Raw genomic sequence first — 13079 nt, forward strand, 5'->3', positions numbered from 1 at the left:
GATCAATAAAACTAAAAGCTGGTTCTTTGAGAAGATAAAATTGATAAACCATTAGCCAGACTCATCAAGAAAAAACGGGAGAAGACTCAAATCAGTAGAATTAGAAATGGAAAAGGAGAAGTAACAACTGACACTGCAGGAATACAAAGGATCATGAGAGATTACTACAAGCAACTCTATGCCAATAAAATGGACAACCTGAAAGAAATGGACAAATTCTTAGAAAAGCACAACCTTTTGAGACTGAACCAGGAATAAATAGAAAATATGAACAGACCAATCACAAGCACTGAAATTGAAACTGTGATTAAAAATCTTCCAACAAACAAAAGCCCAGGACCAGATGGCTTCACAGGCGAATTCTATCAAACATTTGGAGAAGAGCTAACACCTATCCTTCTCAAACTCTTCCAAAATATAACAGAGGGAGGAACACTCCCAAACTCATTCTACGAGGCCACCATCACCCTGATACCAAAACAAGACAAAGATGTCACAAAGAACGAAAACTACAGGCCAATATCACTGATGAACATAGATGCAAAAATCCTCAACAAAATACTAGCAAACAGAATCCAACAGCACATTAAAAGGATCATGCACCATAATCAAGTGGGATTAATCCTAGGGATGCAAGGATTCTTCAATATACGCAAATCAATCAATGTGATACACCATATTAACAAATTGAAGGAGAAAAACCATATGATCATCTCAATAGATGCAGAGAAAGCTTTTGACAAAATTGAATACCCATTTATGATAAAAACCCTGCAGAAAGTAGGCATAGAGGGAACTTTCCTCAACATAATAAAGGCCATGTACGACAAACCCACAGCCAACATTGTCCCCAATGGTGAAAAACTGAAACCATTTCCAGTAAGATCAGGAACAAGACAAGGTTGCCCACTCTCACCACTATTATACAACATAGTTTTGGAAGTTTTAGCCACAGCAATCAGAAGAAAAAGAAATTAAAGGAATCCATATTGGAAAAGAAGAAGTAAAGCTGTCACTGTTTGCAGATGACATGATACTATACATAGAGAATCCTAAAGATGCTACCAGAAAACTACTAGAGCTAATTGATGAATTTGGTAAAGTAGCAGGATACAAAATTAATGCACAGAAATCTCTTGCATTCCTATACACTAATGATGAAAAATCTGAAAGTGAAATTAAGAAAACACTCCCAATTACCACTGCAACAAAAAGAAAAAAATATCTAGGAATAAACCTACCTAAGGAGACAAAAGACCTGTATGCAGAAAATTATAAGACACTGATGAAAGAAATTAAAGATGATACAAATAGATGGAGAGATATACCATGTTCTTGGATTGGAAGAATCAACATTGTGAAAATGACTCTACTACCCAAAGCAATCTACAGATTCAATGCAATCCCTATCAAACTACCACTGGCATTTTTCACAGAGCTAGAACAAAAAATTTCACAATTTGTATGGAAACCCAAAAAACCCCGAGTAGCCAAAGCAATCTTGAAAAAGAAAAACGGAGCTGGAGGAATAAGGCTCCCTGACGTCAGACTATATTACAAAGCTACCGTAATCAAGACAATATGGTACTGGCACAAAAACAGAAATATAGATCAATGGAACAGAATAGAAAGCCCAGAGATAAACCCATGCACATATAGTCACCTTAATTTGACAAAGGAGGCAAGAATATACAGTGGAGAAAAGACAGCGTCTTCAATAAGTGGTGCTGGGAAAACTGGACAGCTCCATGTAAAAGAATAAAATGAGAACACTCCCTAACACCATACAGAAAAATAAACTCAAAATGGATTAAAGGCCTAAATGTAAGGCCAGACACTATCAAACTCTTAGAGGAAAACATAGGAGGAATAGTCTATGACATAAATCACAGCAAGATCCTTTTTGGCCCACCTCCTAGAGAAATGGAAATAAAAACAAAAATAAACAAATGGGACCTAATGACACTTAAAAGGTTTTGCACAGCAAAGGAAACCATAAACAAGACCAGAAGACAACCCTCAGAATGGGAGAAAATATTTGCAAATGAAGCGGCTGACAAAGGATTAATCTCCAAAATTTACAAGCAGCTCATGCAGCTCAATATCAAAAAACAAAGAAACAACCGAATCCACAAATGGGCAGAAGACCTAAATAGACATTTCTCCAAAGAAGATATACAGATTGCCAACAAACACATGAAAGAATGCTCAACATCATTAATCATTAGAGAAATGCAAGTCAAAAGTACAATGAGATATCATCTCACACCGGTCAGAATGGCCATCATCAAAAAATCTACAAACATTAATTGCTGGAGAGGGTGTGGGGAAAAGGGAACCCTCTTGCACTGTTGGTGGGAATGTACATTGATACAGCCACTATGGTGAACAGTATAGAGATTCCTTAAAAAACTAAAAATAGAACTACCATATGACCCAGCAATCCCACTAGTGGGCATATACCCTGAGAAAACCATAATTCAAAAAGAGTCATGTACCACAATGTTCATTGCAGCTCTATTTACAATAGCCAGGACATGGAAGCAACCTAAGTGTCCATCGACAGATGAATGGATAAAGAAGATGTGGCACATATATACAATGGGATATTACTCAGCCATAAAAAGAAACGAAATTGAGTTATTTGTAGTGAGGTGGATGGACCTAGAGTTTGTCATACAGAGTGAAGTAAGTCAGAAAGAGAAAAACAAATACCATATGCTAACACATATATATGGAATCTAAGAAAAAAAATGGTCATGAAGAACCTAGGGGCAAGACAGGAATAAAGATGCATACCTGCTAGAGAATGGACTTGAGAATACGGGGAGTGGGAAGGGTAAGCTGGGACAAAGTGAGAGAGTGGCAGGGCCATATATACACTACCAAACATAAAATAGATAGCTACTGGGAAGCAGCCGCATAGCACAGGGAGATCAGATCGGTGCTTTTTTTTTTTTTTTTTTTTTTTTTTGCGGTACGTGGGCCTCTCACTGTTGTGGCCTCTCCTGTTGCGGAGCACAGGCTCCGGATGCGCAGGCTCAGCGGCCATGGCTCACGGGCCCAGTCGCTCCGCGGCGTGTGGGATCTTCCCGGACCAGGGCACGAACCCGTGTCCCCTGTATTGGCAGGCGGACTCTCAACCACTGCGCCACCAGGGAAGCCCAGATCGGTGCTTTTTGACCACCTAGAGGTGTGGGATACGGAGGGTGGGAGGGAGGGAAATGCAAGAGGGAAGAGATATGGGGACATATGTATATGTATAACTGATTCACTTTGTTATACAGCAGAAACTAACATACCATTGTAAAGCAATTATACTCCAATAAAGATGTTTTTTTTTTTTAAAAAAAAGGGCAAAGGGAACAAGAGGACTTCCCTGGTGTTCCAGTGGCTAAGACTCCACACTCCCAGTGCAGGGGGCCCAGGTTTGATCCCTGGTCAGGGAACTAGTTCCCACATGCTGCAACTAAGAGTTCGCATGCTGCAACTGAAGATCCCACATGCCACAACTAACGATCCTACGTGCTGCAACCAAGACCCGGTGCAGCCAAATAAATAAATATTAAAAAAAAAAACCACCACAGTGATTGTCTCTGCAAAGGGGAACTGAAGGTCTGAGGCAGAAGGGGGACTCACACTTAAAATAAAATTGGCAAAGCGTACAGGATGGTGGACTAGGAAGCTACAGGCCCTCCTTTCCCCACAGAGACACTGCGTTAACAATAACACACAGACCAGAATACCTCTGTGAGAACTCTAGATACCAGTTGAGGAGCTACAGCAACTAGGCCCTTATAAAAACAAGAGGGATTCCAGTGAAAGGGTAGGAAAATTCGTGGCATTTTTGTTTACTCATTCATGTCACTCCCCCTGTTCTGCATAGTACAGAGTAACCAGGAGGAAACCCTCCATACTGGAGCTCCTCCCTCCAGAAGGAATAAAAATGGACCATATGTCCAACATTCTGACTTGTCTGGGACTGCCAGAGGGACTAGTTTCTCTCTTGCCTGACTCAGAACACTGATGGGACCAGCACCAGAGTTTGGAAGCTTCTGAGAATAGAGAACAGCATATTAGGGCTGTAGTTCTGCAGGTAGACACGGGGGGGAGCAAGAGATCAGAAAAGGTTTGAGAGGTCCTAGAACCTCCTGCAGGGATGCTTGGTGAAGGTCTTCCCTTGCAAGAAGCTAGCACTTAAAGATAGGGAGAAGTGGTTGTTTTTCAAATGCCCAAAGCCCAGCAAAAAATTACAAGGTATACAGAGAAACAGGGAAACATGGCCCAATCAAAGAAACAAAATAAAACTCTAGACATCAACCCTAGTGAAGCACAGATCTATGAGCTTCCTCACACTCATTAGCATGGCTACTATCACAAAACAGAAAATAACAAGTGATGACAAGGATGTGGAGAAATTGGAACCCTTGTGCACTGTTGATGGGATTGTAAAATGGTGCAACTGCTATGGAAAGCAATATGGAGGTTCCTTAAAAAATTAAAAATAGAAGTACCATATTATCCAACAATCTCACTTCTGGGTATGTACCCTGAAAAATTGAAAGCAGGGTCTCAAAAAGATATTTGTTCATCCATGTTCATAGCAGCATTATTCATAATGGCCAAAAGGTGGAAATAACCCAAATGTTCATCAACATATGAATGGGTAAACAAAATACGGAATATACATACAATGGCATATTATTCAGCCTTAAAAAGGAAGGAAATTCTGTCACATGCTACAACGTGGATGAACCTTGAGGGCATTATGCTAAGTGAAATAAGCCAGCCACATGAAGACAAATACTGTATGATTTCACTTATATGAGATATCTAAGTTCATAGAAACAGAAAGTAGAATGGTTGTTACCAGAGGCTGGGGGAAATGGGAAAAGAAGCGTTGTTGTTTCGTGGGCACAAAGTTTCAGATTTGTAAGATGAAAAAGTTTTGGAGATCTGTTTCACAAGAATGGGAATTTACTGAATGGTACTGAACTATACACTTAAAAATGGTTAAGATGGGGAATTTTATGTTGTGTGTATTTTTTTGCCACAGCAAAAAAATAAGAAATAATCAGAAGTGTGCAAAGAGATTTCAGCACACGAATGTTCATTGCTATATAATTTTTAATATCAAGGAAAAAACAGGTAAAAACCTTAATGCACAATTTGGAATTGATTAAATAAATTTTGATGCATCCATAGTCTGGATAGTACATAATACTATTTAGCTATTAAAAGTCATGTTAAGAACAGAAAAATGATAAAGGTTAAAGCAAACATAATAACAATGAAGTGTGGTGTTTATAACATACATAGAAGAAAAATGTATGATAACACAAAGATGAAATGGAAGTTAATCGTTGTAAAGTTCCTATACGATACATGAAGTGGTGTAATATGACTTGAAGGTAGACAGTGATAAGTTAAAGATATCTACTATGAAACCCTAAAGCAATGTCTAAAAAAACACACAAGAAATAAATGAAGCAATATAGCTATAAGTCAATAAAGTAGAATCATTTTAAAAACTCAGTTAATTCCAACAGAAGACAGAATAAGGTAGAATCATTTTAAAAACACAATTCCAATAGAAGACAGAAAAATAGAAAGGGGGAACAATGAACAGATGGGACCAACAGAAAACAAATAGCAAGATGGTAGATTTAAATACAACCAAATCAATAATCACACTGTATATAAATGGTCTAAACAACTCAATTAAATGGTAGAGATTGTCAGGATGAAAAATATGAAAGACCCAACTATGTGTGGTCTACAATAAAGCCCCTGAAATATAAAGACACAAATAGGCTAAAGTATAAGAATAGGAAACAATTACACCATGCTAACACTAATCAAATAAAGCTGAAATGGCTGCATTAATTTCAAGCAGAGTAGATAGCAGAGTAAAGAATATTACCAGGGAAAAACAAAGTCATTTCATAATGGTAAAGGGATCAATTCATCAAAAAGACATAACAATCCTCTCTACACCTGAAACTAACATGATATTATAAAGCAACTACACTTCAATAAAAAATAAAGTAAAATAAAAGGAAAAAAACGACATAGCATTCCTAGATCTTTATGTAACTAATATCAGAGGTTCAAAATACATGAAGCAAAAACTTAGAACTGAAAGGAAAAATAGACAAATCCAAACAAATTATTGTCAGAGATTTCAACACCACTCTCGTAATAACTGAACAATTATTAAACAATTATTAAATCAATAAACATATAGACGTGAAAAATATGATTAATCAATTTGACTTAATTGATATTCATAGAACTCTACACCCACAAACATCTGAATACATATTTCAAGTGATCATTTGCCAAGATAGACAATATTCTGAGTTATAAAACAAGTCTTAATATATTTTAAATTATTTATTTATTTATTTGCAGGTTTTTTTGGTCAGGTATATTTAATTGAAATTAATTTATTCAACACTTTTATTAATACCTATAATGCAAATTATTTAAATAATATAAAGTATGTTGTCTCACCACAATGGAATTAAATTAGAAATCACAGTAAGATATCTGGAAATCCCCAAGTATCTGGAAACTAAATAATACACTTCTAAATAATTCATTAGTCAAGGAAGATATCAAAAGGGAAATTAGAAAGTGTTTTGAAGGGAATGAAAATAAAAGCACAATATATTAGAATTTTTGAGGTGTGGCTAAAGCATAACTTACTTAGAGGGAAATGTAAACATGACATGTTTAAATCTAAATATCCTTGGACGTTCATAGAACTAAGCACTTACACGAGAAAAGAATAAAGTTCCCAATTCAGTGATCTAAGAAACCAAAAACATAAGAGCAAATTAAACCCAAAATAATACGAAAAAAACCCCAATACAAATCAGAACAGAAATCAATGAAGTAGAAAACAGTAAAACAATAGAAGAAAATCAATGAAATTAAAAGCTGGTATTTAAGGAAATCAATGAAATTGATAAACCTCCAGCAAGATTCTAGGGAAAAAAAGCAATAAGACACAAGTTACTAATATCAGGAATGAGAGAAAAGGCATCACTATGGATTCATGCAGACATTAAAAGGATTATAAAGAAATATTATGAACATAATATTGAACATAAAAAGAGAGACATGGAAGATATAAAAAGAACCCAAATCAGACTTGTAGAAATGAAAACTACAATATCTGAGATGATCGCTTCTCGGCCTTTTGGCTAAGATCAAGTGTACAATATCTGAGATGAAATAAGCACTGTATTAGCTTAACTATAGGTTACCAGTTGTAAAGGAAAATATTAGTGAAGTTATGAAAATAGAAAATATTCAAAATTAAACATGGATAGAAGAAGACTGAAAAAAGATCAGAGTATCAGTGAGTTGTGGGAAATTATTTTCAGTCCATCTTTTTAAAAATAAATTTATTTATTTTATTTATTTTTGGCTGCCTTGGATCTTTGTTGCTGCACGAGGGCTTGCTCTAGTTGCAGCAAGTGGGAGCTGCTTTTCGTTTTGGTGAGCATGCTTCTCACTGCGTTGGCTTCTCTTGTTGCGGAGCACAGGCTCTAGGTGCGTGGGCTTCAGTAGTTATGGCACGCGGGCTCAGTAGTTGTGGCTCATGAGCTCTAGAATGCAGACTCAGTAGTTGTGGCTCGTGGGCTTAGTTGCTCCGTGGCATGTGGGATCTTCCTGGACCAGGGATCGAACCCGTGTCCCCTGCATTGACAGGTGGATTCTTAACCACTGCGCTGAGTTGTGGGAAAATTTTAAGTGACCCAGTATATATGTGTATTTGGAGTCCCTGAAGGAGAGGATGGGGTGGGAGTGGAAGCTGAAAAAATATTTGAAGGAATAATGGCTGAGTTACTTCAAAATTTAATGAAAACTATAAGCTTACAGATCCAAGATCAATGAACTCCCAGCACAAGGAACATGGAAACTATGCCAGGCACATAATATCAAGTTGCTTAAGAATAGTGATACAGAGAAAATCTCACAAACAGCAGGAGAAAAAATATGTTATGTACAAAGATTGACATCAGATTTCTTGAAGAAACAAGCCAGGGACTTCCCTGGTGGTGCAGTGGTTAAGAATCCACCTGCCAATGCAGGGGATACGAGTTCGAGCCCTGGTCCGGGAAGATCCCACATGCCATGGAGAAACTAAACCCATGCACCATAATTATTGAGCCTGTGCTCTAGAGCCCACGAGCCGCAACTACTGAGCCCACGTGCCACAACTACTGAAGCCCTTGCTGAAGCCCGTGCTCCTAGAGCCTGTGCTCCACAAGAGAAGCCACTGCAATGAGAAGCCCGCGCACTGCAACGAAGAGCAGCTCCCACTCGCTGCAACTAGAGAAAGCCTGCATGCAGCAATGAAGACCCAACGCAGCCAAAAATAAATAAATAAATTTATAAAAGAAACAAGCCAGAAGACAGTGAAGCAACATCTTTAAAGTGAAAGCGAGCACTCTTAATCAAGAATTCTATATTCATCAAAATATTTTTCAAAAACAAAGGCAAAAATAAAGACTTTCGGGCATACAAAAGCTGAAACAAACCATCACGAGCAGTTCTGCACTATAAAACACATTAAAGAACGTCCTTCAAGCAACATGAAAATGGAATCTGGAAATGAAATCTGGATCTACTCAAAGGAATAAAGAGAACTGGAAATGGTAACTACATAATTAAATATTAAGAATTTTTCTTATTATTTAAATCTTTAAAAATAGTTTACTGTTTAAATAAAAATAATAACAATGTGTTGTGGGGCTTATGATATATGAATAAGTAAAATGTATGATAACAATAGCAGAAAGGCCCACAGGTGAGAAATGGAAGTATACTACAGTAAGGTTCACATACAATATGTGAAGTAGTATAATATAACTTGAAGGTGGATTGTGATGTTAAAGATATATACCCTAAACCAGTGGTTCTCAATCAGGGGTGATTTTGACCCCCGGAAGACATTTAGGAATGTCTGGAGACATTTTTGGTTTCCAAAAGTGAAGGGGATACTACTGATATCTATTAGATAGAGGCCAGGGATGCTGCTAAACATTCCAAAATGCACAGGACAGTCCCCAAAACAAAGAATTACCTGGCCCAAAAAGTTAACAATGCTGAGATTAAGAAAACCTGGTATAAACTCTAAAGCAACCATTGAAATATAACCTTTCTTGCGGAAATTGACAGGCAGATCAAAAAATTTATATGGAAATTAAAGGGATGCAGGAAAGCCAAAAAAAAATCTTTAAAAAGAAAAAAAAATCTTTAAAAAGAAGAACAAAGTTGGAAGACTTACACTTCCTGAGTTCACAACTTGCTACAAAGCTATAGTAATTAAGAGTGTGGTAACTCAAAATGGCCATAGATCTAAATGTAAAAGCTAGAGCTATAAAACGCTTAGAAAATATAGGAGTAAATTTTCATGACCTTCAGTTAGGAAAGAGTTTCTTAGATATGACACCAAAAACACAGGCAACAAAAGAAAAAATAGATAAGTTGGACTTTATCAAAATTTAAAACTTTTGTACTTCGAAGGATTCCATCAAGAAATTGAAAAGACAGCCCATAAAATGGGAGAAAATTTTTGCAAATCTTATATTTGATAAAGGTCTAGTATCCAGAATATATAAATAACTTTAACAAATCAAGAGTAAAAAGACAACCAAACTAAAAAACGAGCACAGGATCTAAATAGACAGCTCTCCAAAGAAAATATACAAATGGCCAATGAGCACAAGAAAAAAAAAATGCTCTACGTCATTAGTCATCAGGGAAATGCAAATCAAAACCACAATGAGATGCCACTGCACTCCTAGTGGGATGGCTCTAATAAAAAAAAAATAGTAAAAGTGTTGCCAAGGGTGTAAAGAAATTGGAACCCTCATACATTGCTGGTGGGACTGTAAAATGGTGCAGCTGCTTTGGAAAACAGTCTGGCAGTTCCTCAGAGTTAAACATAAAATTACCATATGACCCAGAAATTTCTCTCCCTCTCTCTCTATATAGATGGATAGACGGACAGATAGATAGTTAGATATTCTCATCCCCATTAACAGTCACTCTCCATTGCCCCTCCTTCCAGCCCCCCAGCAACCACGGATCTATTTTATGTCTTTACGGATTTGCCTGTTCTGGACATGTCATACAAATGGAATCATACATGTGGCCTTTTGTGTTTGGCTCCTTTCACTTAACATAATGTTTTGAGATTCATCCATGCTGTAGCATGCATCGGTATTTCATTCCTTTTATGACTGAATAATATTCCATTGTATGGATATGTCACACTTTGTTTATCCATTCATCAGTTGGTGGACATTTGGGTTCTTCCCATTTTTTGGTTATTATGAATAATGCTGCTATGAACATTTGTGTACATGTTTTTGAGTGGACATATGTTTTTAATTATCTCTCATGTATATTTAGGAGTGGAATTGCTGGGTCATTTGGTAAACTCTATGTTTGACCTTTTGAAGAATTGCCAAACTGTTTTTCCAAAGTGGCTTCACCATTTTATGGTCTCTCCAACAGTGTATGAAGGTTCTAACTTCTCCATATCCTCAACACTTCTTACTGTTATTTTTTAAAGAAAAATTATTATAACCATTGTAGTGGATGTGAAATGGTATCTCATAGTGGTTTTGATTTGCATTTCCCTAATGACTAATGATACTTAACGTCTTTTCATATGCATATTAGCCATTTGTATATCTCCTTTGGAGAAATATCTATTTAGATTCTTTGCACATTTTAAATTGGGTTGTCTTTTTACTGTTGCGTTGTAAGAGTTTTTTATATATTCTGGATACTAGTCCCTTATCACAGCGGTCCCCAACATTTTTGGCACCAGGGGCTGGTTTCTTGGAAGACAGTTTTTCCACGGACCAGGGGCGGAAGGGGGGGGGGGATCGTTCAGGTAGTAATGCAAGCAATGGGGAGCAGCAGATGAAGCTTTGCTCACTTGCCCACTGCTCACCTCCTGCTGTGCAGCCCGGTTCCTAACAGGCCAAGGACTGGTACCAGTCCACAGCCTGGAGGTTGTGGACCCCTACCTTAACAGGTATATAATTTACAAAGATTTTCTTCTATTCTGTGGGTTGTATTTTCACTTTCTTGATAGTGTCCTTTGAAGCACAAAAGTTTTTAATTTTGATGAAGTCAAATTTATCTATTTTTCCTTTGTCACTTGTGCTTTTGGCATTATATTTAAGAAACCATTGTTTAATCCAAGGTCACAAAGATTTAAGTCTAGGTTTTCTTCTAAGAGTTTTATAGTTTTAGCTCTTACATTTATACCTTTGACCCATTTAGGGCCAATTTCTGTATATCGTGTGAGGTAAAGATCCAAATTCATTCTTTTGTATGTATATTGTCCCAGCACCATTTGTTGAAGAGACTATTCTTTGACTATTGAATGGATGTAGCACCATTTTGAAAAATCGATTGGCCATAGACGTGTGGGTTTGTTTCTGGACTCTCAGTTCTATTCCAGTGATCTATATGCCTATCCTTATGACAATACCACACTATTTTAATTACTCTAGTTTTGTAGTAAGTTTTGAAATTGGGATGTATGAGTCTTCCAGATTTTTGTTTTTCAAGATTACTTCGTTTTTTCTGAGTTCCTTACATTTCCATATGAATTTTAGGATCACCTTGTTAATTTCTAAAGAAGAAAGGAAGTTGGAGTTTTGAAAAGTTTGTATTGAATATGTAGATCACTTTGGGGTGTATGACCATTTTAGCACTATTAATCTTCTAATCCATGAACACCAGTGTTTTTCCATTTATTTAGTTCTTTAATTTATTTCAACAATATTATGTAGTTTTCAGTGTACAAGTCTTACACTTCTTTTGTTAATCTTTTTCTAAGTATTTTGTTGCTTTTATTCTATCGTAAATGGAATTATTTTGTTAATTTCACTTTGAAATTGTTCACTGCTAGTGTAGAGAAAGACAACTGATTTTTTATTTTTAAATTTTTAAAAATCTTATTATTTTTTTTAAAAAATAAATTTATTTATTTATTTTTGGCTGCACTGTGTCTTTGTTGCTGTGCACAGGCATTCTCTAGTTGCGGCTAGTGGGGGCTACTCTTTGTTGTGGTGCACGGGCTTCTCACTGCAGTGGCTTGTCTTGTTGCAGAGCATGGGCTCTAGGCATGCGGGCTTCAGTAGTTGTGGCACGAGGGCTCAGTAGTTGTGGCTCACGGGCTCTAAAGTGCAGGCTCAGTAGTTGTGGCACACGGGCTTAGTTGCTCCGCAGCATGTGGGATTTTCCTGGACCAGGGATCGAACCCATGTCCCCTGCATTGGCAGGCAGATTCTTAACCACTGCGCCACCAGGGAAGTCCCACAACTGATTTTCTTATACTGATGTTTTATCTTGAGACCTTAGTGAACTTGTTCTTTAGCTGTAATAGTCTTTTTTTTTTAAACATCTTTATTGGAGTATAATTGCTTTACAATGTTGTGTTAGTTTCTGCTGTATAACAAAGTGAATCAGCTATATGTATACATATATCCCCACATCCCCTCCCTCTTGTGTCTCCCTCCCACCCTCCCTATCCCACCCCTCTAGGTGATCACACAGCACTGAGCTGATCTCCCTGTGCAATACAGCTGCTTCCCAGTAGCTATCTATTTTACATTTGGTAGTGTATATATGTCAGTGCTACTCTCTCACTTTGTCCCAGCTTACCCTTCCCACTCCCCGTGTCCTCAAGTCCATTCTCTATGTCTGTGTCTTTATTCCTGTCCTGCCCCTCGGTTCGTGAGAACTTTTTTTTTTTTTTTAGTTTCCATATATATGTGTTAGCATAAGGTATTTGTTTTTCTCTTTCTGACTTACTTCACTCTGTATGACAGACTCTAGGTCCATCCACCTCACTACAAATAACTCAATTTCGTTTCTTTTTATGGCTGAGTAATATCCCATTGTATATATGTGCCACATCTTCTTTATCCATTCATCTGTCGATGGACACTTAGGTTGCTTCCATGTCCTGGCTATTGTAAATAGAGCTGCAATGAACATTGTGGTACATGACTCTTTTTGAATTATGGTTTTCT

This window comes from Aethalodelphis obliquidens, unplaced genomic scaffold (assembly GCF_003676395.1).
Source record: "Aethalodelphis obliquidens isolate GAN/ISIS:26980383/991018 unplaced genomic scaffold, ASM367639v1 scaffold77, whole genome shotgun sequence".
In the NCBI taxonomy this organism is placed as follows: domain Eukaryota; kingdom Metazoa; phylum Chordata; class Mammalia; order Artiodactyla; family Delphinidae; genus Aethalodelphis; species Aethalodelphis obliquidens.